The 27,260-nt window shown below is 39.4% G+C and overlaps 1 protein-coding gene across 6 annotated transcripts in view; it reads right to left on the bottom strand.

The window, feature by feature from the left end:
- Positions 1 to 4,796, bottom strand: part of mak (male germ cell-associated kinase) — a 97,368-nt gene extending 92,572 nt beyond the window's left edge. For 3 of the 6 annotated variants that reach the window (XM_059945605.1, XM_059945603.1, XM_059945606.1), the window contains exon 1: positions 4,532 to 4,794. The gene's annotated coding sequence lies outside the window, so the exon portion shown is untranslated. Of the gene's footprint in view, positions 1 to 4,199 lie in introns of all 6 variants that reach the window. The other 3 variants (XM_059945601.1, XM_059945602.1, XR_009507116.1) reach the window with 2 other exon arrangements.
- Between the last annotated feature and the right edge of the window lie 22,464 nt (positions 4,797 to 27,260).

Below are 27,260 nucleotides of genomic sequence, written 5' to 3'. Positions count from 1 at the left end.
AAACAAGGGAAGAAAACATAAGACAGGAAACTAGAAGCTAGTTATGAATAAACTCTCTCAGGCTTTCAGCCAGGTACGGGTATCAATTATAACTGAGATTTTGATGACAAACTCTGCCATCTTCTTCAAGGCTAATGCCTGGGCATGCCTACCCTCACTGCACTTTATACCATTTGATATTAGCCATGCTGTTTGCTTCTTTGTGGATCTGTAGTTCCTTTCTAAATCCAAGAAGATGCCCTTACCTCCAGCAACTGCAGGACTCCATTCACAAGCTAAGAGTATCTATCTTTCCAAGTATAGCATTACCCACTATCTTACTATTCCCCAATTGTGGTTGCTCTCTGAACTAGCAACCATAGCCCCTGGGACAATCCATGCAAAGTTCACCATCCATCCCAACAGATACTACTTCAGCAAAACAGGAGTTGGAGAAACTCAATGACTCAGAATTCAATTAAGGTGCTGCCAAGTATCTCCTTCTAGCAATTGTCTCTCATCTTCATACTCTGCTCCCTTCATCTTGATCCAACTATTGTTATTTTCTTTGTCTGCCCTGTTTTATCACTCATACACCACAGTCTTCCAACTCCACACCAATTTATTTCCCCTACCAGGCATTACCTGCCTGACATTTTACAGTTCACCAATTACATCAGAGTTCTCTCTCACCACTCTCCTCGTCTTTATGCTGGCCATTTCACCTCTCTACTCTCAGCCCCAGTGTAGGGTTTGACTCAATGTCAACAAGTACTTTTCTCCCACTGACGCTGCTCAGTTCTTTCAACAGAGTGTGTTCAATGAGGTCAACAGCTAAGACTCCTGTATCATTATTCATTTTTGAAATATCCATTAATTTTATTTTATTTACTCTGTTTTGGTAAATAATTAGTCAACATTATTTGTATTTACCCTTTAAGATTTTTGTAAGTTTAAAAAAAACACATTTAGGATTGATATTCAGGATGAGAAAAAAAAACATTCAAAGTAAATTCATTCTCAAAGCACCTACATGCCACTGTATACTACCTGGAGATTCATTTTTTGAGGACATTCACAGTAATTACGAAGAAATGCAATAGAATCCCAATGAAAAAACACACAATAAATGTGCACAATACAGCAAACTGTGCAAATACAAAACAAAAAAATAAATAAACAAGTAAACAAACAAATAAATGAGATGAAGCGTCCTTGTAAGTGAGTCCATAGTTTGTGGGAACACTTCAGTGTTGGAGCAAGTGAAGTTGAGTAGTAATTCCCTCTAGTTCAAGAGCCTGATGGTTGAGTGGGTAATAGCTGTTCCCGAAACTGGCTGTGTGAGGCATGAGGCTCCTGCACCTCCTTACTGATGGCAGTAGCGGTAAGAGAGCATACCTGGATGGGGGGGGGGGTACCTAACGATGTATGTTACTTTCCTGTGACAGTATTCCTTGCAGATGTGCTTAATGGTGAGGAGAGCTTTACCCACGATTGACTCTGCCGTATCTACTACATTTTGCCGGCCTATATGTTCAAGGCCATTGGTGTTTCTATACCAGGCTGTGATGCAACCAGTCAATATACTTTCCACTGTGCATCTATAGAAGTTTTTTAAAGTTTTAGATGACATGCTGAATCTTTGCAAACTTCTAAGAAAGCAGAGGCACTGCCATGCTTTCATTTTAATGATACTTAAGTACCAAATAATTTAAAGTTGCCGACCCTCTCCATCTCTGGTCCTTTGATGAGGACTGGCTCATGGACTTCCAGTTTCCTCCTTTTGCTGACATTTAGTGAGATGTTGTTGTTGTGGCACCACTTAGCCAGATTTTCAATCTTCCTTCTATATGCTGATTTATCAGCACCTTTGATTCAGCCAGCAACAGTAGTGTTGTCAGAAAACTTAAACATGGCATTGGAGCTGTGCTTAACCTCAGTCACAAATATAAAGTGAGTAGAGCATGGGACTAAGCACACAGCCTTGTGGTGCACCTGAGCTGATAGTGATTGTGGAGAAGAAGTTACTGCCAATCCAAACTGACCGTTGTCTGCAAGTAAGGAAATCAAGGGTCCAGTTGTAAAAGGAGGTATAAAGACCTAGGTCTTAGAACTTATTGATGAGTTTTGACAGGGATGATAGCACTGAATAGTGAGTTATAGTCAATGAAGAGCATCCTGATGTTCTGGGGTTGAGTGAACTGCCAATTAAATGGCATTTGCTGTTGACCTGTTGTGATGGTAGGAAATTGTAGAGGATCCAAGTTGCTTCTCAGAGTGGAGTTGATGTGCTTCACCACCAACCTTTCAAAGCACTGCATCACAGTGGATGTTAGTACTCCTGGATAATGGTTATTGAGGCAGGTTACCATGTTTTTCTTGGGCACAGTACAATTGAAGCCTGCTTGAAGTACATGGGTACCTTTTTTTTTCATCCAGGGATTTGGTTTGGAGAAGCTCAATGATTTTGTGGGGACATGACTTACTTTACAAAAGTTTGTGACAACCATGGCATACTCATTCAGATCCCCTGATGAGTCCTCAAACACAACTCACTCCACTGACTCAAAGTGGTCCTATGCCTCCTGTGACTACCTCTTCATTGTCCTTACTTCTAGAACCTTGTTCTTTAGCCTCTGCCTGTGTGGAGGTAAGAGGAGAAATGGCAGGTGATCAGATTTCCCAAAATGTGATCCAGGGAATGGTAAGTATTCTTTATGTTAGTGTAGCAGTGGTTAAGTGTGTTAGGATCCCTGGTTCTGCAAGTGATACGTTGATTATAACTGAGCAGAGATCGAAGTTCCTGGTAATGTCTTGAAAGGATTTGGGTTAGGCTGTTTTTTTTTTTTTGCTAATCATGTCACTCAATATGCTTGCTGAACATCAGCCTTTGGGAGTATGCAAACTGCGGTCAGGATCACGGAGGAGAACTCTCTCGGTAAGTATAACTGATGGCACTTAATCACGAGATTAAGATCACGGGAACCCAAGAGTGCAACAATGCCATTACATCCAAGAACCATGAACAGTTTATCATGATTCACAGAGCCCACGCCTCTTGTTTTCTTTCAATATGCAGTCTGGTCCATCCAGTAGATTGAGAAGTCCTTGACCCTGACTGCCATATCTGGTCTTTTTGAAGCTAGCCTCGTCTCTGAAAGAGAATGATGGCTGATACAGCAATCTTGCCCTTACATCCTCTATCTTGTTCTCCAGAGACTGTACATTTGCCAACTGAGTAGAGGAAGTTTTACATTGTGCCATTTTGGTCTGGCTTGAAGTCGTCCCTTCCTTCCTCTCTTCCAGCTATTTGTCTGCTTAAAGGTGCCATACCTGCATCCTGAGATTGGAGGTCCACTCCACTCCTTGTCCTTCAGGATATCGTAAAACTGCTAGTTCGTTAAGACATTTTAAAAGTACGTTGTTTAAGGTGGAAATACAGGCTATAAATTGCAGCAATAGTAGTTCAGATGAGGTATATCTAGAAGTTTTGTGAGTAACCCATGAAATATCACCTTGTATCCTTTCTTTCCCCTGTATTTCTTCTTTTTGAGCCCCAAGTATTTGATATGCTGAAAAACTACATTTGAAGTTATTTATATGTGAATCCAACCACACCAGGGTCTTAGTTCTTACTTCTTATTAAATGGTCAGTGATATGCATTAAATAAAAGCTACCTTATAGAGTTTGCTTTTTAATATTAGGATAGTTTTAATTTTGCCTGCACACACAGTCTTCCATTCCATTTCAACTATTTTTGCTTTTCCGTCCCCAACCACGTTAGTGTATACCTCGTCATAATTAACCTCCTTATAACGACACAATTCACAGCTTTGTTGAGGTGCAATCGATCCATCTTCTTGCTGCTCACTCTTCCCTCAGAAACATCCTGATGCCCAAGAAAATTAAGACACACCCCTCTTCCATTCCTTGTCTTTGTCAGAGTGCCCTGGAATTAAAGTCAGGTGCTACCAAGAAAATACTGTTCTGCTTCTCGAGCCGGTGTTTAACAGCAATTCTGTCAATTTAACTATCAACTGACCTTTTATTTTGATCGCCCCCTTCTGTCAAATTATTAGTATTTATTTTGTCTAATGTCGAACACCAGCTCCAGATGAGAATGATGGTTGCTGGCCAAGCATCATTGAAAACATTTACAGGAGACGCTATCTCAAGAAGGCAGTATCTATCATCAAGGACCCCTCTATCCAATCCATACCTTCTTCTCGGTGTTACCATGGCGCAGGAGATACAGAAGAGTTCAGGAACGGCCACTTCCGTGTGACAATCAGGTTCTTGAACCGACCTTCACAATCCCAATCCTACTTCAACAATGGAACACCTCGGACCACCACGAACTCGCTTCTGTCTGTCGTCTATTTTGGCACCAATGTCTTATTTCTTAAGTCTGTTTCTTTAATTGTATTTTTTTATGTATAACTTCTATTCTGTGTGAGTCAGAACCGATGTGCCTATGATGTTGTTGCCAGCAAGTTTTTTTTTAAAAAGTACCTATGCCTCCCCGTACTTTTGCACACGGCAATAACTCACTTTACTTGCGTAAATAACTTCACACTTCGTTTCTTTCAGGAGAGGGCCGGCACTGAAGCATCCGGCCCGGCGCCTTCACCACTGCCGCATCAAACAGACCAGGTTCCCGACTCTGGATCCACTCGTAACGTTCACCCCAACACTAGTCTCCCGCCTGCTCGGCTGTTGTTTATTTTAAATACGAGAAAACCTGCAGTTACGCCGCTGCTCCTGTCCCAGACACTGCCGCCTTCTCCATGGCAACGCCACACCGTTTACAAGCAACGCGCATGCTCAAGAAATATCCGCCCTCTTGACCAATGAATGTCCGAGCTGCTTCGTCCGATTTGCGCAGGTGTAGACTCGCCTCGGCGGAGTCTGGTGCGCGTGTGGTTTTCTTCCGTGGCATTGGAAATTTCTTCTCTTGGGTTTCTCTCGGTTGGTGTATTTCCCCTTACGGATGCACTGCCAGAGATTGTAATCTGCAACCTGTGGTGATGCCGACAGGAACCCTGGATCGCCGTTGTCAAATGGTTGCAATGCCGAATTTCTCCTGGGTAGAGGGACAAAGCTGATGCCCTGTCTAACATATCATTGTCCCTCTTCCCTCAAGGTAACGGAATGGTCAAATTACTGGACCGACAGCTTGATCTCCATACCATTACCTAAATGCGGTGACATGGATCTGAGATGTTTCTCCAGTTTTTTTTTGCCTCTATCCACGAAATTGTTCGCATATCCATTTGATGTGATATCCTTCAGGAAAGAAATGTACCATCCTTACTGCTCTGGCCTGCATACCCATCAATCCAATTAAAAGATTCTTCAGCTAATTGGTAGTGAAAGAAACTGGAATTCTGTAATGTCTGCATCTCCTGAATGAATATGCACAAAAAATCCTTAGGGTATATAGGACTATGACAAATGAACCCAACACTTCAGATAGTGCTTGATTCTACCCTTTATCGTTCATATGCGTTTTATAAATTATTTGCATTTAGCCTCTGAGATATTTTCTTACCATTAAAGTACCATACCCTACGGTACCTGTAATACGTGTTCTGGACTGTTAAGCTAATGCTGTAAGTTTCTTGGCCACCATCATGTTTAAATCTCACACAATTTTTTGTATTTGTTTTATAAACTGAAAACCTCAAATTCTTTGTCCTTTGTATAATTAACTGGCACTGGTCCACTTCTGATTTTCAATGCTTTAAGAAGTTATAAATTCAGTTCCAGTTGGTTCATCAAAAGCATGTTTGGATGTTGTAGAAGGATTAACCAAGCTTCAAGCTGCATTAGTTATATACCTTGGAGCCCGAGATGTTAGTGGGGATTAAACCAATGTTTTAACAAAAAGGGCCATCAGCGTGAAATATTAACTTTTCGTCTTCATGCAGATGTAGCCTGTCCTGATTATTCCAGCAATTTCTGTTTTTAAATCTATGGAGTTCTAACTGAAGTAATTGTCTTGGTCAGTAATGGTCTTATTGGGCCAATAACTCCTAAACAAAAAACAAAATCAATGATTGTAAACGGTGGAAATTAGAAACCATGGCAGAAAATCTGTCATGATCTATAAAGAATCAGGCTCTTGGTGGAAATGTTGACTATATGGATTGTCAATGGTGTGTCAAATGGTTGATGTGACACGTCTAGTGTGGTAGTGTAGTGGGTAGTGCTTGTCGCTCTCACTTTCAACTTCCACCATTGGCTAGCAGTCTTGCAAAAAGGAGAATGGAATGTGTAAGTCTCTCCCTGCCAGTACATAGTCTCTCCAACAGCAAGCCCCAATGTAGTGGCTCCTTCAGGTGACACACAGAAACTGAACTCCTTTCAGACTCAGGCTGAACTATAGAAGATGGGGAGGAGTTCTGGCCCCTGTACACATAGCACGCAGGCTCACTAGTGTGTGGTCATGCCCTGGTGCTCGTGAACCAGATCCCCAGCTATGGGTAAATAGCCCCACTGCCTTGAGGGCAACCTCGGGAGAGATGGAGTCTATGGACTAAACACAGACAGCAAATCCGGAGTGGAGCCCCTAAGGCAGCTGGATGTCATTGAATATCCTTCTGGCAGCTGCTGTAGCCAAGCTGGTCTCAAACGTATTGTTTCATAAGCTCTCCTTTGGACTATACTGGTGAAGCCAAGAGAGGGATCTTGATGACTGGATATCTCAGTATCTGCATACATTCTGCCCAGGCTTGTGAATATGATGATGATCATCATCCATTGTCCTTCGGAACAGATGGATGCCAACCAACCATTTTATGACTGCACCATTGAGCACACTTACATGGAGTGCTGGCACAAGAAAGCAGTATCTATCATCAAAAATCCACACCATCCAGGCCATGCTCTGTCCTCACTACCACCTTTGTGCAGGAAGTACAGGAGTCTTAGATCCCACACCACCAAGTTCAGGAACAGTTATTATCCTACAACCATTAAGTTCCTGAAATGATAACTTACTCACCAGAATTCTGAACTGATTCTGCAACCTACAAAGTCACTTTCAAGGATTCTTTACATCTCATGTTCTCACTATTATTTTTATTTGGACAATTTGTTTTCTTTTACAGATTCCTTGTATATGTATAGTTTTCATAAATTTTATTGTATTTTGTTATATTCCTTCAAATATCTGCAAGGAATGTATCTCAAGGTAGTATATGGTAACATTTTGATAATTAATTTTATTTTGAATTTTGATCTGTGTATTTACATTTTTGTTGCAATCCTCAAAATAAACCTCCAAACCTTCAAAGTACAGGAATCAAAAATGAAACCAGTCAAGATGTAAAGATGATTAAAAAGAAAACAGTTACTGGTATCTCTGGTTAGATAGCCCTGTCTGGTTGATTGGGATGTGGCCAAGGGTTGAGCTCCCTGACAGGCTATTTTTCCAGTCAAGAAAAGATGTGGTGAAAGAAAAATAGGAGGATGTCAATTTCTATCAGACTCTGGAAAGATTTTGTTTCAACAACATTTTCTCCAAGTTTGAAATGGCACAGATTATGAATGATTAAACAATGTAAAGCAAGCTCCAGCTTGACCAAACAAAAATAATATCTTTATCAATATTACACAACAAATGCAGTTCATGTGAGAAAACTCTTTGAAATATTTTTTAAAAATTAACACATGAAAAAAAATTCAGTGAGTCATTGAGCTATGCAATAATGTTGTTTTAGATAGACAATATACTACTGTTCCCTTTTACATTGGGGTGACCAAATTATAACTTTGCCAAGTTTAGGCAGAATTATGATGTTGATTGATGAACAGATTAAATTTGCAAACAAACTTAACTTGTACTATTGCATAATCTAAAACTACTCAGTATTCCAAATTCCCAGAGATTTGGGTGATGTTTGCCAGCCAAACCTGCCCTGTGTTCTTTCCTGTGGCTCGTGTGGATGTATGACACCATTTGTTCTGAACCTCTTAAAGCCAGGTGGTAAGTATATCCAAAGCAATGTTAATAATTTTTAAATGTCTGTAAATCAGAAACATACAACAATCCTGCAATACCAGATCTTCAGTGATCTGAAACCGTGGTTTTACAGAGCCTGAAATTGAGGCAAGATTTTACAAAAGTGTTTCGATTTTAGTGTAAGTGGAAAATATGGGGAATAAAGTTCACAAGTGTGATATTGTTTTGATAGTAGAAAAGTTGGTATAGATGAGATTTAAAGATAGTAGATAAGTGCATGTGCTTTATGAAAAAGGTATTTTAGAGGGAAACTCGAGAAAAGAAATGGTTAATAGGGGTGGCCATCACACAAAATTAACGAGAATTTAACCAGTGGACTTCAGCCTATGGCCATGGCTTTTCTGCTTAGCTCCATCACCTTCTCAAGACACTTTTCCCTTCCAATCTGCAAGGGTTTGTGTATGATTCCAGTGTTCATACTCATACAGTGATTTCATGTTCTCAATACTCTTGGAATATGACTGTGGCTAATAGGGAAGAAATTAAAAGGAGATAATTTTTTCTTCAACAGTTTGATCAAGGCACGACTGCGCAGGCGCATAGATGTCAGCGAGTTAGACCGGTGGGAAGAATTTAAAAGAAGATCACTTTTTCTTCAGTGATTTGATCAAGGTACGACTGCGCAGGTGAGGTGGAGGATAAATGTGTGGCTGAGGGATTGGAGCAGTGGGCAGGGATTCAGATTTCTGGATCATTGCGATCTCTTTTGGGGTTGGTGTAACCTGTACAATAAGGTTGGGTTGCACTTGAAGCCAAGGGGGACCAATATTCTGGCAGGGAGGTTTGCTAAGGCTGTTGGGGAGAGTTTAAAATAGAATTGCTGGGGGGTGGGAACCAAACTGAAGAGACGGAGGAAAAGGAGGTTGGCTCACAAATAGAGAAAACTTGTAGGCAGTGTGAGAGGGAGGATAGGCAGGTGACAGAGAAGGGATATGCTCAGACCAATGGTTTGAGATGAGTCTATTTTAATACAAGGAATATAATGAACAAAGCGGATGAGCTTTGTGGATCAGCACTTGGACCTATGATGTTGTGGCCATTACTGAGACTTGGATGGCTCAGGGGCAGGAAGGGCTACTTAGAGTGCCAGGTGTTACAAGTTTCAGAAAGGACAGGGAGGGAGGCAAAAGAAGTGGGGATTGGCACTGCTGAACAGAGATATTGACAGGGCAGCAGAAAAGGAGGAAGTCATGGAGGGATTGTCTACGGGTTCTCTGTGGGTGGAAGTTAGAAACAGAAAGGGGTCAATAACTCTACTGGGTGTTTTTATACAGTACCCAATAGTAACAGGGACATCGAAGTGATAAGGAGACAGATTATGGAAAGGTGTAATAATAACAGGGTTGTCATGATGGGAGATTTTAATTTCCCAAATATTGATTTGCATCTCCCTAGAGCAAAGGGCTTAGATGGCATGGAGTTTGTTAGTGTGTTCCAGAAGGTTTCTTGACACAATATGTAGATAAGCTACAAGAGGAGAGGCTGTGCTTGATCTGGCATTGGGAAATGAACCTGGTCAGGTGTCAGATCTCTCAGTGGGGGAGCATTTTGGAGATAGTTATCACAATTCTATCTCCTTTACCATAGCATTGGAGAGGAATAGGAACAGGCAAGTTAGAAAAGTGTTTAATTGGAATAAGGGGAAATATGAGGCTATCAGGCAGGAACTTGGAAGAATAAGTTGGTAGCTTCTCAGGGAAATGTATGGCAGAAATGAGGCAAACGTTCAGATGATATTTACGTGGGATTCTGCATAGGTACATTCCAATGAGACAAGGAAAGGATGGTAGGGTACAGGTACCATGGTGTACAAAGGCTGTTGTAAATCTAGTCAAAAAGAAAAGCTTCCAAAAGGTTCAAAAAGCTAGGCAATGATAGAGATCTAGAAAATTATAATCCTAGTAAGAAGGAGCTTAAGAATGAAATTAGAAGAGCCGGAAGGGGCCATGAGAAAGCCTTGGCGAACAGGATTAAGGAAAACCTCAAGGCATTCAACAAGTGTATGAAGAGCAAGAGGATAAAATGTGAGAGAATAGGACCAATCAAGTGCGACAGTGGAAAAGTGTATATGGAACTGGAGGAGGTAGCAGTGGTACTTAATGAATACTTTGTTTAGTATTCACTATGGAAAACAATCTTGGTGATTGTAGGGATGACTTAGAATGGACTGAAAAGCTTGAGCATATCGATATTAAAAAAGACGATGTGCTGGAGTTTTGGAAAGCATCAAGTTGGATAAGTCTCCAGGACTACTTTGGGAGGTGATTGCTGAGCCTCTGGCAATGATATTTGCACCATTAATGGGGACGGGGGAGGCTCCAGAGGATTGGAGAGTTGCAAAGGTTCCCTTATTCAAGAAAGGGAGTAGAGATAGCCAAGGAAATTATAGACCAGTGAGTCTTACTTCAGTGGTTGGTAAGTTGATGGAGAAGATCCTGAGAGGCAGGATTTATGAACATTTGGAGAGGCATAATTTGTTTAGGAATAGTCAGCATGGCTTTGTCAAAGGCAGATTGTGCCTTACAAGCCTGACTGAGTTTTTTGAAGATGTGATTAAACACATTGATGAAGGTAGAGTAGTAGATGTAGTGTATATGGATTTCAGCAAGGCATTTGATAAGGTACCCCTTGCAAGGCTTATTGAGAAAATAAGGAGGCTTTGTTGATCAAGAATTGGCCTGCCCACAGAAGGCAAAGAGTGGTTGTAGAAGGCTGCCAGCCATGGTGGTGTAGGTGGATACAATAGGGTCTTTTAGGAGACTCTTGGATAAGTACATATAGCTTAGAAAAATAGAGGGCTATGGGTAACTCTATGTAATTTCTAAAGTATGCACATGTTTGGCACAGAATTGTGGGCCAAAGGGCCTGTATTGTGCTGTAGGTTTTCTACGTTTCTATGTTTCTATTTGCCCCAAGAAGATAAATTGCTAGGTAGCCGTTTGATGTAGCCAAGTGGCTTACTAAAGGGTGGTTAAAATTAAAACTGTTTTGGTACAGGATTGGAATCACATGTAACCTAGACTGTGAAAATATAGCAGATTTCCTAAAGGACATGGGCGAACCATTTCAACTTGATTAGTTAAATAGTAATAAATTAGAATGTTAGCATTCTAATATACATCATGAAACAAAATTAATTTTCTCTGCATATATTAATTATATTCTGCCTGCTTACCACTAGTCTTAAATTAGCTTGTGTGGCATCATTAAGGAGTGTGTATCATAAAACTGAGCAATATACAAAGAAGCTGAAGGAACTCAGTCAAGCAGCATCTATGGAGGGAAATGAACAGTCAACTTTTTGGGTCGAGATCCTTCATCAGAACTGGTCATAATATTCCCTTTCAAAATGCATTTAAGTGTATTTCCCATGTCAGGTTGTGCTAAGGTGAAAATTCATTTTGTATAACTATCAACTTTAACCTGCGATCGTTGTTTTGCCAGTATGTGGTGCTGTGGTTAGCAAGGATAAACAAGCTGACACAGAATGTTGGCTGCAACTACAGGTTGCATTCATTTGTTTTACATTTATTTGCATGTTCAAGACATTGTTGGCAAGAGGAATATTTATTGTCTGACCCTATTTACCCTCTGAACTGAATGACATACTAGGCTATTTCACAGTGTGGTTAAAGACAGGCTGGTAAGTCTGAAGGTGATGTTTGATTTTTCTCAGTTTATATTTTTGATTCAGCTTGATGGTGTTATTTTGTTTTTCGTATTAGCATTCAGCAAAGTTTTTAGATATTAACTTTCAATCTCTTTCAATTCCTGTACACAGTTCTGTTCTGAGGTAACAAAGTCAATGGCGATGTGATATGTCTGAGTACTGATTCTGCAGGATAATTATTGAAGATGTTCTGTGATTTGAAATCTGCTTTCTTTGATCTTAGAGGAATACAAGGGTGTAATCCCTGCCACTGTCAAACATGATGATAAAGATAATCCCTACAATCACCTTAACTCTGTTTCTTTTAAGGTGGTAGTGGATTTCATTGTTTATGCAGGTGTTTCCATGAGCATATGCAGGGACTGAAATGAACAGTCTTTGCAAACTGCCCACAAATAAGTTCAGCACTTGACTGACCCTGCCATCTAGCAAGGTGGTTAGCTACTGGAGATCATTCATAAAATTTCTGGTAAGTGACAATGAAATATCTCAGACTGAAAAACTTTAGTTATGTCTTAATTTCCTCTCATGTAATCATGCATTAGTGTGATTTTCTGACCATTACCACCCACTTATATTCCTTTATTTTTACTAAAAAGCATATTCCTTTATTTTTACTAAAAAGCACTGACTAGTCAGATGGGATCGGTCAGAAGCCTATATCCACCGTTTGAAAGCTATGTGCATCTTCAGAAAGCAAAACCACACACTCTTGTTCAATGGGGCTCAGAAAAGAACAATTTTTTTCAATTTGGTATGCAAGGTTGTTTAAGTTTATGTCAGTTAAAGCTGAGAAATGCAAACCCTACATACAGGCTACATACAGGAAAATAAGACAGATTTCTTTCTATGAAGGACGTTACTGATGCAGACAGTTTTAAATGACATCCTGTTAGCTCCATTGCCACTAATACTGATAGCAGGTTATTTCATTTTTTTACTTAAATGCTTAAATTTAAATTTCATTGCTGCCATGATGCAATATCTCCAGGTTGAATATCCAGATCATGCAGTGTTATGCAGTAACTCAATCTCAATGCTCTCTATATCTGCTGCTGAAGAACCAATAAAATATATTCTCCCTTCTTGTGAGAAACAAAATCCTCCATTGCCCCTTGAGTTTTCTGATCTAATGCCTATTGAAAGTATTCCCGGATTCCCTTCCAAAATTCCTAGAGTCTGAAAATTACCATGACCAAATTCACACCATGGCAGATGTTTTGGGGTAGGCCTTCCATTGCCCAATCTTAAATCTATCTTGGAGTAAGAACATTGTTCTGGGACAGAATATCTTAGATATAAACCCTGTCTTTCCATTCACAACTGAAATATGTATTCTCAAGGAGAGCTTTAAAATGACACCAACAGAATTTCAAGTTGTCCTCCAGATAGGTTTAAAATATCCACTGACACCAGTGGAACAGAAACAGGAGAACTTGGTTGGTGTCTCAGGTCAGTATTCCTACACCACTCCAGATGGTCAGATAACATTTTGTCACACTCTTGCATCTGGCAACTTGCAAATTGCAAGATGACTATGATATTTCTTTACATTACAACACTAGCCATCACAAGATGAATTAACTGTCTTTGCAAAGAAGATTTTAGACATCATAAGGTTATGGAAGGTACCATATAATTGCCTTTATTATTTTTCTCAGTTCTGACAGGTTTTTCCCACACCTCTCTCCATCTTGCACCCATTCCTGTCACAGCACCATTCTTTCTTACCTTGTTTACCCCTTTTCCAATAGCCCTTTGCTCTCATTCTTCTTCTCTCCTAATAGTTTGCTTATTTTCTGCCCATCCCACTCTTAGATATTCCCACGCCTCTTCTGAAGCTAACATTACTTCTTTTTAGTGTTCTTCCTCTCCTCTGACTTCCAGGATTGATTTCAATCACTTCTGGTTTCTGACCCCACTTTAAACTTGGCACTTAGCCCCACTTGGCATTACAAACTTTGACTGTAATGCTAAGATCCATTAACTAAATATTAAAAAGGGGAGAGGGCTGAAATGTACAATATGATAGAATGCAATGTAAGAATTTGACTAAGAAAAATCTGACCTGTAGGTGGCACTAATAGACACAGTGATGGCACCAGCCATATTCAGGGTTGAAAGCCACAGCTTACAAACTCAGAGCACAGAAACACACCCTTCAGCTCAACCATCAGCTTACAGTATTCAGTTTCTATCAACATATACTACCAGTAGAAACACAATGATGTTGGAAAAGAAAACGCTCAAAGGCCACTTTATTAGATACAGGAGGTATGTTCAGTCTTCAGCTGCTGTTGCCCATTTATTTTGACATGCTGTGCATTCAGAGGTGTTCTTCTTCACACCACTGTTGTAACGTGTTATTTGAGTTTCTATCGCCTTTTTTTAAAATATATTTTTTATTAAATTTTTAAGAGAATTACATACAATAAATAGAATAATAGAGTAATGAATATGATATCTTTTTGAAAATTTGGCACCACTATCTACAAAAGATAGGATTAAATATATAGGTCCTTTGAAGATAAAATTATTAGTTATTTGGGGAAAAAAATAAAGACATATACTAAAGTTATTTTGAACTCCATGGTGCATGTGGGGATCCTCCGATATCCAGGCAATTCTTCTTTCTTTCTTCTTTCTTGCTATCGCCTTCTTGTCAGCTTGAACAATTCTGGCCATTCTCCTCTGACCTCTCTCATTAACAAGGCATTTTGGCTCACAGAACTGCTGCTCACTTTTTGCTTATCACACCATTCTCTGTAAACTCTAGAGACTGTTGTGCATGAAAATCCCAGGAGATCAGCAGCTTCTGAGATACTCAAACCACCTGTCTGGCACCAACAATTATTCCATGGTCAAAGTCACTTTGATCACATTTCTTCCCCATTCTGACTTTTGAACCTCTTGACCATGTCTGCATGCTTTTATGCATTGAGTTGTTGCCACATGTTTGAAAATATTTGATCAGCCAAACATGTGTCAACAACTCAATACATAATAAATTCAATGCATCTGTGTATCTGTAACAAATGTGGCACCATTTTAAGGATTGTACTATGTGAGTAACTTGTTATTTGTGTATACATTGCAATATTGTTTGGGCTGGAAGGATCTTGATACTGACATCCTCTATGGAGAAGCCAGTTGCTTATTTGATATGCACGCATAAAGAAATGCGGCTTTGCGTGACATAATTCTTTTATAAATGAAGTACCTTGGCTTGTTAGTTTGTAATCTTGTGAGTGAGGGGAAGATACTGAGGCAGTAGAAACCCCTAGATTATAAAAAGAGGGCAAGACATAGAATTTTAATGAATGGGCTGATTTGCTAAATCCAAGGACTCCAGGTTGCAATGGAAGGAATTGTACTGCTCCAATGTGTAGTCTTAATAGAAATTCATCCTGAATTCTTAATCTCTCGGAGGTAATGCTTGCGTTGTTCCTCCTCCTTAACCTGTGGACAATCAAGTGACAGCAGAAGCAGTGAAGGTAAGTGGAGCTCCAACACAAATTTTTCTGAGCTTCTGCAATCCAACAATGAGCCTGCTGAAATTTGCATAACTGCTCTCAACCCCCTACTATTCCAGTCTGAAGAAGATGTGTAAATTAGGAAGAGCTATTAAGAACATACAAGTAGAAGGATCTGTGCTACTCCCAACACCATACCCTCCTCAAGCCTGCTCCTCTATTTGTCAAAAACATGGCTGATCTTATTTTGCCTTCATCTGTCCTTTTCTGCTTGATCAGCAGTTTGCACACAGGAACTCAGTGTATGGTGGGCTGTTTGTCTTGGGCCATGCATGTATTGTTCTCCTTTGGACTTTAGTTATCCAAAATGAGGAACTGCCTGAAGACCCAGAATCATGCATGCTATTTCACAGATGATAGTTTGTGGAACATGGTTTCTCTCTACAAAAGTTTTCAGGTTTAGCCTAAAATGCAAATGCAGTAATTGCTCTTATAAATAAATAAATAACAATTAATTAATTAATTACAGTATGCATGTATTGAATAGATTAAAAACATGCAAAAACAGAAATACTGTATATTTTTTAAAAAGTGAGGTAGTGTCCAAAGATTCATTGTCCATTTAGGAATCGGATGGCATTGGGGAAGAAGCTGTTCCTGAATGACTGAGTGTGTGACGTCAGGCTTCTGTAACTCCTACCTGTTGGTAACAGTGAGAAAAGGGCTTGCCCTGGGTGCTGGAGGTCCTTAATAATGGACGCTGCCTTTCTGAGACACCGTTCTCTGAAGATGTCCTGGGTACTTTGTAGGCCAGTACCCAAGATGGAGCTGACTACATTTAAAATCTTCTGCAGCTTCTTTCGGTCCTGTGCAGTAGCCCATCCATACCAGACAGTGATGCAGTCTGTCAGAATGCCCACCACAGTAAAACTATAGAAGTTTTTGAGTGTATTTGTTGACATGCCAAATCTCTTCAAACTCCTAATAAAGTATAGCCACTGTCTTGCCTTCTTTGTAACTACATTGATATGTTGGGACCAAGTTTGATCCTCAGAGATCCTGATACACAGGAACTTGAAACAGCTCACTCTATCTACTTCTGATCCCTTTGTGAGGATTGGTATGTGTTCCTTCTTCTTACCCTTCCGGAAGTCCACAATCAGTTCTTTCGTCTTACTGACATTGAGTGCCAGGTTGTTGTTACAGTACCACTCCACTAGTTAGCAAATCTCAGTCCTGTACAGCCTCTCATCACCATCTGGGATTCTACCAACAACGGTTGTATCGTCAGCAAATTTATAGATGGTATTTGAGCTATACCTTGCCACACAGTCATGTGTATATAGAGAGTAGAGCAGTGGGCTAAGGACACAACCCTGAGGTGCGCCAGTGTTGATTGTCAGTTAGGAGGAGATGTTATCACCAATCCACACAGATTGTGTCTTCCAGTTAGGAAGTCAAGGATCCAATTGCAGAGGAAGGTACAGAGGCCCAGGTTCTGCAACTTCTCAATCAGGATTGTGGGAATGATGGTATTAAATGTTGAGCTATAGTCGATGAACAGAATCCTGACGTAGGTGTTTGTGTTGTCTAGGTGGTCTAAAGCCGTGTGGAGAGCCATTGAAATTGTGTCTGCCATTGATCTATTGTAGCGATAGGCTAATTACAATGTGTCCAGGTCCTTGCTGAGGCAGGAGTTCAGTCTATTCATAATCAACCTCTCAAAGCATTTCATCACTGCAGATGTGAGTGCTACTGGGTGATAGTCATTAAGGCAGCTCTAATTATTCTTCTTAGGCACTTGTATAATTGTTGCCTTTTTAAAGCAAGTGGGAACTTCCACCTGTAGCAGTGGGAGGTTGAAAATGTCCTTGAAGACTCCCACTAGTTGGTTGGCACAGGTTTACAGAGCCTTACCAGGTACTCCATCGGGATCTTCTGCCTTGCGAGGGTTCACTCTCTTTAAAGACAGTCTAACATCGGACTCTGAGACAGAGATCACAGGGTCATCAGGAGCAGCAGGGATCTTCACAGCTGTAGTTGTGTTCTCCCTTTCAAAGCGTGCATAGAAGGCCCTGGTAGTGAAGCATCGCTGCCATTCATGCTATTGGGTTTCACTTGGTAGGAAGCAATGCCTTGCAGATTCTGCCAGGTTTGCCATTCGATGTCGGCTCCAACCTCATTTGAAATTGTCTCTTCTCCCTTGAAATAGCCCTCCGCAAATCATATCTGGTTTTCTGTTATAGGCCTGGGTCGCCAGACTTGAATACCACAGATCTAGCCTTCAGCAAACGAAATACCTCTTGGTTCATTCACAGCTTTTGGTTTGGGAATGTACAGTAAGTCTTTGTGGCCGCACACTCATCCACACAGGTTTTAATGAAATCGGAAACAACTGCAGCAAATTCATCCAGGTTGAAAGATGAATCCCTGAATGATCCCATGATCCTTTCCCTTCTCTAGCTCTGTATCCCTTTTGCCAATCACCTTTCCAGCTCTCAGCTTCACCTCACTCCCCCCGGTCTTCTCCTATCATTTAGTATTTTCCCCTCCCCCTCCTACTTTCAAATCTCTTACTATCTTTCCTTTCAGTTAGTCCTGACGAAGGGTCTCGGCCCGAAACGTTGACAGTGCTTCTCCCTGTTATTGCTTCCTGACCTGCTGTGTTCCACAAGCATTTTGTGTGTGTTGCTTGAATTTCCAGCATCTGCAGATTTCCTCATGTTTCCCTGAATACAGTCCAGTCCACCGATTCAAAGCAGTCCTGTAGGTGCTCCTGTGCATCTCTTGTCCAAATCTTCTTGGTCTTCACCTCTGGTGCTGCAGTCCTCAGTCTCTGCATATACTCCAGGAGTAGAAGTACAGCCATGTGATCAGACTTCCTGAAGTGAGGGTGTGGAATAGCACGGTAGGCATTCTTGATGGTGGTGTAGCAATGGTCCAGTGTGTTGTTTCCTCTGGAATTGCAAGTGGTCTGTTGATAGTAGTTGCTTAGTGATTTTTTTCAGACTGGACTGGTTAAAATTTCCCAAAACGATGGTGAAGGCATTAGGGCGTGTTGTTTCATGCATGTTGATCCCATTGCTCAGATCATCTGAAGCCTGATTGACATTGGCCTGAGGTGGAATGTAAACTGCTACCAAAATTACCCCAGAGAACTCCCAAGGTAGGTAAAAAGGATGGCACTTTGCTGCTGGATATTCCACATCTGGTGAGCACATTTGGGACAGCATTGATATGTTTGTGCACCAAGAAGAGTTGATCATGAGGCATACTCCACCACCTCTGCTTTTGAGAAACTCTATAGATCTATCCTGATGGTGTATAGTAAACCCCTCTATCTGAATCGCTGCATCCGGTATGGAAGGGGTTAACCAGGATTCCATGAAACAAAGGATACACGTGGTCCTATTGTCCCTCTGATACAGCAACCTAGCTCTGAGATCATCGATTTTACTTACCAGACACTGCACGTTCACCAGCAAGATAGTCAGTATAGGGAGTTTAAAACCCTATTTCCTTAAATGCACTTGTAATCCCGCTCTACGCCCATGCTTCTTCCGAGGTGTCCTATGTAGGCGCTTCTGACCCCAATTGGTGTTGTTTCCATTGGTTTTAAGCAGCAATAGTTCATTTAAACACATTAAAACATCTTTGTTGACTGTACTGACCTTGGGAGCAGTTGCGGTTTTTAGCTGTAGCGGTCTAAAAAGGGAATATTTAATTGTATCCAGTGAGAGGACTGCTGCCACTCGAGTTGTGCCTTGGCACCCCAGAAGTAGATGTAGCTGGAAATGTTGTTATACCACAGCTCCTGAGACTCAGGTTCAGTCCTGACCTTGGTGCTGTGTGTGGAGTGTGTGTACATTCACCTGTTGATGTGTGAATTTTCCCTGGGCTGTTGTGGTTTCCTCCCACATCACAAGAATACACTGGTAGGTTACTTGGTCACTGTAAATTACTCCTTAGTATCAGGAATGTCAAAATGAATCATAGGAGGGATGATGGGCTTGAGGGAGAATAATCTGAAGTGCTACAAGGATAGAAAGAGGATGGATATGTGATAATTGAATTGTCATAATGGGCCCAATGGGCTGAATGGCCTCTCTCGGTTTGTTAATAAATGCTATAGTTTTATTTTCAAGCGAGTCTTTAAAATTGTCTGCCTTGTCCGAACTACTTTTCAATCAACTTTTTTATTCCATTGTTTGTCGGTCTGCAGTGTGCAAATAAGCAGCCTTTGACTGTCAAACAGTGACTGCATGTTAAAAGTTAAGTCTTTGGCCATAAGGAGTCATTTTACCTAAATGAAATTGAAAGGTACCATAAAAGTGGTAGCTTCTTGTATTCAAGGGCACAGTTTAACTAGGTTCAATTATAAAGTAGCTTTTTCAAGATATGTACTCAATGAGGGATGATTGTAATCAAAACACAGAAGAAGGTAATTCAATTTCACAGGTTAAGCTGTTGTTAGAGCCATCCATCTCCAACATAAACAAAGGCTGTTGACTTGAGCACTCTTCCCAGTATCACTGATTGTTCTAATCCCATACCTGCTGTTTCATTGCGGTACCCACTCATATAGAACCTACACAGCCTATAGAGTCTGCCAAGTGTACAGAACTCATTCAACCTCTTTTATTTGGGATAATAAAAGACCAAGAATTGGTAAATGTCATTTGCAAACGTTGAAAAAGGACGGAGGTTTCGCTTTGCCTAATCTAAGATGGTATTATTAGGCTGTTAATTTGCGGTATATTGGGTCCTTTTGGTTATATTGGGGTGATAGGAATGATTGGCCAATTTGGGTAGACTTGGAACTGAGATCTGTGAAGCAGTTTTATTTAACTTCATTATTAGGAGTTGCTCTACCTATACAATTAGCTAAAGTTGCTAATTTAAACCTATATCCTGTGGTTAAGCACTCTTTACAAATTTGGCTCCAGTTCTGTAATTTTTTTAATCTTAAAAAATTCAAACTTTGTAGTATAATTTATTGTAATTACTGTTTTAAACCTTCTTGGAGTGATCTAATTTTTTTTACTTTGGAAAAATAAAGTTTTAATTCTTTATTGAATTTATTTAAAGAAGGCAGATTGATGTCTTTTGAACAATTAGTCGATAAGTATTCTCTCTCATGTTCACACTTTTTACAAGTTAGACATTTTTTACAAAATCATTTAAGTAATTTTCCTTATGTATTGGAGGCTGACTTGTTAGATACTATTATGAATATGAACCCTCTTTGAAAGGTTCTATTGGAAGAATTTATAATTTATTATTACAATGGGATAATCATCCTTTAATTAAGATTAAACAGGATTGGGAGAAGGAACTCAATTTAACTTTTATATGGGAGGATTGGACACGGATTCTGAAGCTGGTTAACTCTTCTTCGATCTGTGCTAGTCATTCACTGATTCAATTTAAAATTGTACATCGTTACCATTTGATGAAGGAGAGACTTTCGAAAATATTTCCTAATGTTGTCAAGTATTGTGATAGATGTAAAACTGAGATAGCTACACTGACACATATGTTCTGGTCATGTTCTATATTAAAACTGTTTTGGAAGTCAGTCTTTTCAACAATTTCTAAAGCACTCAGAATCAATTTACAGCCTAATAAATTGACTGTGCTTTTTGGAATAATTCCTCAAGATATCCATGGTATCTCTGTGCCTGACCAATATGTTATTGCATTTGTTACATTGATAGCTAAGAGGGCCATCTTGTTGAAATGGAAGGATATATCAGCTCCTACTTTGTCACAATGGTTCTCTCAAGTGATGCTACGTCTTAGCTTGGAGAAAATTAGAAGTTGAACCTTTGAACCTTTATTCGATTTTGAGAAGAGATGGGGCTCATTTGCTCGTTATTATCATTTCAGTTAATTGTTAGATTTCCTCCATGATCTAAATGTAAATTTTTTTTGATATATCTTTTTTTCTTGTTGGCGGTTTGATGCTTATTTTTAGAAGCCTTTTGTATGACGCATGGCTCTGGGGTTGTACCCCCAATGGGTTTCTTTTTTTTTCCCGTCACTTTTCTTGCTTAGTAGGGTTTTTTTAAATCCACAAAAATCCTTAAGATAATTTCTTCTTTTTTTGAGGCATTGTAAGTGTTGTTACTTTGATGTACTTGTACTATTTTTGAATAATAATATTAAAAAAGATTTGAGAAAAAAGAACTCATTCAGCCTTTAGAACCCAGCTAGTTTATAGAATCCACATATTTTATAGAGCCTAATCAGAATATAGAACCCATCTATATATAAAACCCCTTCTGGAGGGACGTCTGCTGATGCTCCACTCTAGAGCAAAAAAAAACCTGAGGAAATCAGCAGGTCAGGCTGCATCTGTGAATGCACAGGTGTAGTTGACCTTTTTCAGGTTGAGGACTGTAATACAGGGCCTAGACTCAAAACAATCACTGCCCCTCTGCCTCCACAGTTGCTGCCTTGAACCACTGAGCTCCTACAGCTGTTTTTTTCACTGTCTCTAGAAATCACTCAACATATTGAATCAATTATTATCAAAAACAATTCATTTGACTAAAGCTCTGTTATTCATGACTGAATGCACAAAACCTTACAGTACAGAAATAGGCCCTTCAGCCATGTTGACTATCCGGTATCTTTCTATATTATTCCATTTACCAGCACTTGGTCCATAGCTTAACCTTGATATTTCAAATGCTCACCTAGCTTCTTAAATGTTGTGAGTACAATACCTGCCCCCCACAACAATCCTGGAAAACAAACTCAGCCTATCCAATTTCTTCTCGTAGCTGAAGCAGTCCATCCCAGGTAATGACCTTGTGAAACCTCTTCAGTGCAGTTGTGTCACTTACTCAGTATTGTGTGGCAACCTGAACATGTACAATTCACTTGTAGCCTAACTAAGCTTGTATCAAGACCTGATCTTATATGCCCTTGCTAATAAAGATAAATACCTGAATACCATCCTCATTATCCTGTCTAACTGTGCTGCCTCTGTCAGTGACCTTTTGCAGAATATGCAATCTGGAAAACTAAACCCTGACACATATATTAAGCAGTTTAAAAAATGGTCAATATGTCCATGCTAGTGTTTATCGTCACAGCCTTCATCTATCTTCACAATCTAATCTTGGTAGCATAAATACACTGTTTTCTCTTAAATTGTATGCTAATCTAATTTTTTTTATAATAGTTCAATCAACTTCAAAATGTGGTCACGATATCCTACTCATGTTTATTTTCTTGGGTCTCCATACCTCCCTCTGCAACTAGATCCTTGACTTCGTCATTGGGAGACCACAGTCAGTACAGATCAGTGATTACATTTCCTCACTGACAGTCAAAACAGATGCACCTCAAGGATGGTTGCTTATCCTACTGCTCTACTTACTGATCACTGTGTGGCTAAGCATGGCTTCTATAAGTTTGAAGGCATCACTGCTGTTGGTAGTGAGGCATGGGATACAGGAGTGGGATAGATCAGCTGGTTGAGTGGTGTTGCAACGAAAACCTTGCACTCAATGTCAGCAAAAGAAAGGAATGGTCGACTTAAATAATGGGAAATGCATTCTACTCTTCATTGAGGGGTAAGTGGTGGATAGTTCCTGGGTGCCAGCATCTCAGAGGATTTATCCTGGGCCCAGCACATTGTTGGAATTGTGAAGAAGACATTCCAGTGGCCCTAATTTGTTAGCCATTTGAGAAGATTTGTAAACTCTTGCAACTTTCTATAGATGTACAGTGAAGAGCATTCTCTTTTGTTGAATCACAGCCAGGTATGGTGGCTTCAATGCATGGGATTACAAGAGGCTATAGATGATTGCTGACAGAGCCTGCTACATCACGGGTACTAACTACTCTCCCCACCACTGGGGACACCTTCAAGAGGAGGTGCCTTAAGAAGGTGGCATCAGCACTAAAGACACACACACTCTGGTTCATGCTCTCTTTATGCTACTACCATCAGGAGAAGGCACAGGAACCTGAAGACCCATACTAAATGATTCAGAAACAGCTTTTTCCCCTCTATTGGATTTCTGAATGGTCAGTGAACCAAAGAACATGATCTCATTGTTCCTTTTTTGTATTATCATTTTTTTTGGAACTTATTTGCACTGTACTGCTGCAAAACAAATTTCACATTATATAAGACATAATTCTGATTCTGATCATTGTTTTGCCCTTTTTCATGACTAAAACATTGTTGTGTCATTTCTATCAAAATCTTTCACAAATTTAAAGATCTTTATTAGCCCCAAGCCTTCATTCTGTTAATGACTAATTCATCAGTCCTTGATAAGTGTGAGTTTTCAGTTCTGATTTCTGCCTTCTAAGTCTTCTGTATCTCTGTCTCCTGGCCATAGTAAAGCAAATGTGATCTATCCATACCTCATACAGGTGTAAGATAACTTTCCTCCTTGTCAAATAAACTTATTGGCTTTGTTTGTTTCCATTACCACCTTTTTGATTAGTTTCACTTCTAGTGGTATGTATTCCAACTTTCAGAGTTCTTATTCTTCTACTCAATTAGATTAGGTTTTTTATTTTCTAAGTAATAAGTAAAAGAAAAGATTTGGTGTGTCAACAAATACACTCAAAAACTTATATAGATATAACATGGAAAGCATTCTGACAGGCTGCATCACTGTCTGGTATGGAGTGGCTGCTGCACAGGACTGAAAGAAGCTGCAGAGGGTTGTAAATCTAGTCAGCTCCATCTTGGGTACTAGCCTACAAAGTACCCGGGACACCTTCAGGGAGCGGTGTCTTAGAAAGGCTGCGCCCAATATTAAGGACCTTTTCTCACTGTTACCATCAGGTAGGAGGTACAGAAGCCTGAAGGCACACACTCAGCGATTCAGGAACAGCTTCTTCCCCTCTGCCATCCAATTCCTAAATGGATATTGAACCCATGGACCCTCACTTTTTTTTAATATACTGTATTTCTGTTTTTTTGCATGATTTTTAATCTATTCAATATATGTATACTTACTCTCCTGGTAATTTTTTTCAGAGTTTGCACTCAGTAGTGAACAAGCAACACCAGCTATTGATTATATTTACATTTTTTTTTACTGTGACTTACTGTAAAATTCAAAGCCTTCTGCAGATGAAGCTTTTGGGTCTGTAACCTGTGTGAACAAGAAAAGCATCTGCATCTCTTCTTAACCAATTAGATTGAAGAGTCTTAATGCAGTTCTGAGCTATACAGCACAAATTAGGATAGTTAATTCAATGCCAAATCATTAAAATAAAAAAATACACTCAATAAGGGAGAGGAAATAAGAGAAAGTGAGAAATTAGTATAGAGGGGAAAAAGATGAATAATCTATTTTTAAAACATCTGAAAAAATAACTACATACTTTTGAAATTAAGTTTTCAGACTAGAGAGGTTTCTTGGAATAATTAAGAATTATGTTATGTGAAGGCCACATCTCTTGTCAAGATTCTGCAACAACAAAGAACTTCCTGGAAGAGGAGGGAATTTGTACAGCAAATACTGTATTCAACTCTGCAGTTTCCTCAATAGAAAATTTGTTTTGTTTTAATTGCAAAACAATGGTTTTTATTGGTTTTTATTCATTGGATCAAAATATAAGAGTAAGTCCAAAGTCTGTTTCACTCTTTGATGTCAGAAGCAATAATTTGAGCAGAGCAAATTCATGCAGTTTTGTAGCTCTTTGTAACTGTGCTCAACATTCAATATTGCAATCCATCACGTATTATATTTGACATTCTTGAGATATTCTTTTACGTATTGTAGATAAACATGTGAAGATAAATCACTGACAGGTGCAATAAATTGCTTGGGAAATCTCTCAAAGAGAAATATCTGATGTCTTATAGACTGCAAATGTTTCAGACAAACAAAAAGCATTAAACTAGCAGTTATATAATGTGTCAGGTCAGACTTTTAAACTGAACTGTATGAATTATCATTCACAATGGCTTTAATTTGAATTGTATATTATTTTAAATTTGATATTCTTTTGTCATCGTCAAACAAAAGTATAAATTTCAAGCTAAAAGTTTGTTTATTTCAAAAACAGATTTTTGGTATTCAGATACAGATTCATATTATTCGGAAAGTCGAGAAAATCTACAGATACTGGAAATCCAAGGCCACACACACAAAGTGCTGGAGGAACTCAGGCAGCATCCATAGAATGGAATAAACAGTCAAAATTTCAGGCCAAGACCCTTATGCAGGACACTTGATGAAGTGTGTATAATTCACACTGTCAGACCTTGCAATGTCCCTCAGCATTTTGGACTAATTTTATAGGTAGTTGGCAGAATGCACTTAGATATTCCTAGTAAGAGCAACTCTATATTTCATATTATGTATTTATGGCAGAGCAGGGATCATAAGGCAAAATTAAAAGCCCATAGACTTTGGTAACAGTGATAACAATTTCAATAAAGAGTTAAGCATAGATTTCAGACATGGTCAGCTCATGTTTGTCTAAAGCATTTCAGTTTGTAAAACTGCTTCCTATCTCTCTAAGCTATCTGCACAGGATAAATCTGTTTTATCTTTGTTTGACTTGTTTTATCTTTACCTCAGCACTGTTGAAAGAAATCAGCTAATCGTTCAATCTACTTTCACAGCAGATTTCCTATATTTTCAATATAGCAGTAATAGGATCTAATTTCAAATGTCTGCACTGCCACATGATAGTACCACCCTGACATCCTTCAGAAATGCAAAGCCACAGAGTTCTGGTGCTGCTTTCTCTGGTGCTAATGACTGTGTTTTTCTCCAGGTAATGGCACTTGGGAATGATCAAATAAAAGCAGGTAAGCGGGTTGGAATCTGCAGTAAAGCAGCTGGTAGATGCTTATCAACAACAGCCCACAATATCCTGGCTATAAGATTGCTATCAAGGTGAGTAAGCAACAACTGAGGCAAAATTTGGACCAGCAATTTCATGCTTATTTAATAGATATATACACTACATTTTTGGCTGGTGTCAGGGACAGATAAGGATTCTCAGAAAAATGTGTCTTCTTCAAAACTAATCTGCAGAAGTTCTCAAAGTACATTGGATCACTTAATTGATAACCTAAGCTCTAGGTTAACAGGAATCTCTTTTGTGCTACATCCAGACTCATTGCAAAATGATAACCCGAGGGTATGGTTATTACAGAGGAATAAATGGATTAGCGAATCTGAACAAAAGTTATGAGAGGTATAGTGTCAAATGAAACAACACAACATATTCTGTGGAAGGAAATGTGTAGACACATACAAATCAACATATTTAAATCTACAATATAAAGACACATACTGTATATACCAACATGTGCATTAACAGTTCATGCATTACCCATCACCCAGAACACACCCTCTTCTCATTGCTACCATCAAGGAGGAGATACAGGAGCAAAAAAAACTCACACTCAATGTTTCAGGAACAGCTTCTTCCCCCCTGCTACCAGACTTCTGAATAACAATAAAACCATGAACCCTACCTCAGTGTTCCCCCCTTCTCATTTTGTACTACTACTTGTTTGTTGTGTGTATGTGTGTGTGTGTGTATATATATATATATATATATAGTAATTTATAGTTTTTATTATTATGTATTGCAATGTACTGCTGTCATAAAACAGCAAATTTCATGATGTATGCCAGTGATATTAAACCTGAATCTGATTAACACTTGTACAAGCTTTGCAGCATACAACTGTAATCATCAAGACTCTCTAGCCTATATTGCCCCCAGTTTGATCTTGGTTCTTGAAATGTGTTTAATTTAGTAAGGGGATTTTTGCTATGTTTGAACAAGAGTCGACTTTTCAGCTTCTATTCATGGCATCAAAGTGAGCATCAAAGTGGCTAATACAAGATTTAGGAGTGTGCTTGATCGTGAATTATAAAACCAAAGATCAAATGGGACGTTAGTTTTAGATGAGAACAGAATTACCTGAAAAGTCCATGCATCTGACTAAAAGGCCCTCACTATTTAACTAGTTTAGTGCTTTGATATTTTGCCCTGGGTTACTAGACATTTGCTCCATCTTTTTGTTAGGAAAAATGAAGCCATTGTCTTTGGTCACTGTTACAGACTCTCTTCCCTTGACATCACTCCAGCTCACTCACAGTT

This window comes from Hypanus sabinus, chromosome 20 (genome assembly GCF_030144855.1).
Source record: "Hypanus sabinus isolate sHypSab1 chromosome 20, sHypSab1.hap1, whole genome shotgun sequence".
In the NCBI taxonomy this organism is placed as follows: domain Eukaryota; kingdom Metazoa; phylum Chordata; class Chondrichthyes; order Myliobatiformes; family Dasyatidae; genus Hypanus; species Hypanus sabinus.
The sequence above is the reverse complement of the archived record's forward strand: the minus strand, read 5'-3'. Positions and strand labels throughout refer to the sequence as shown.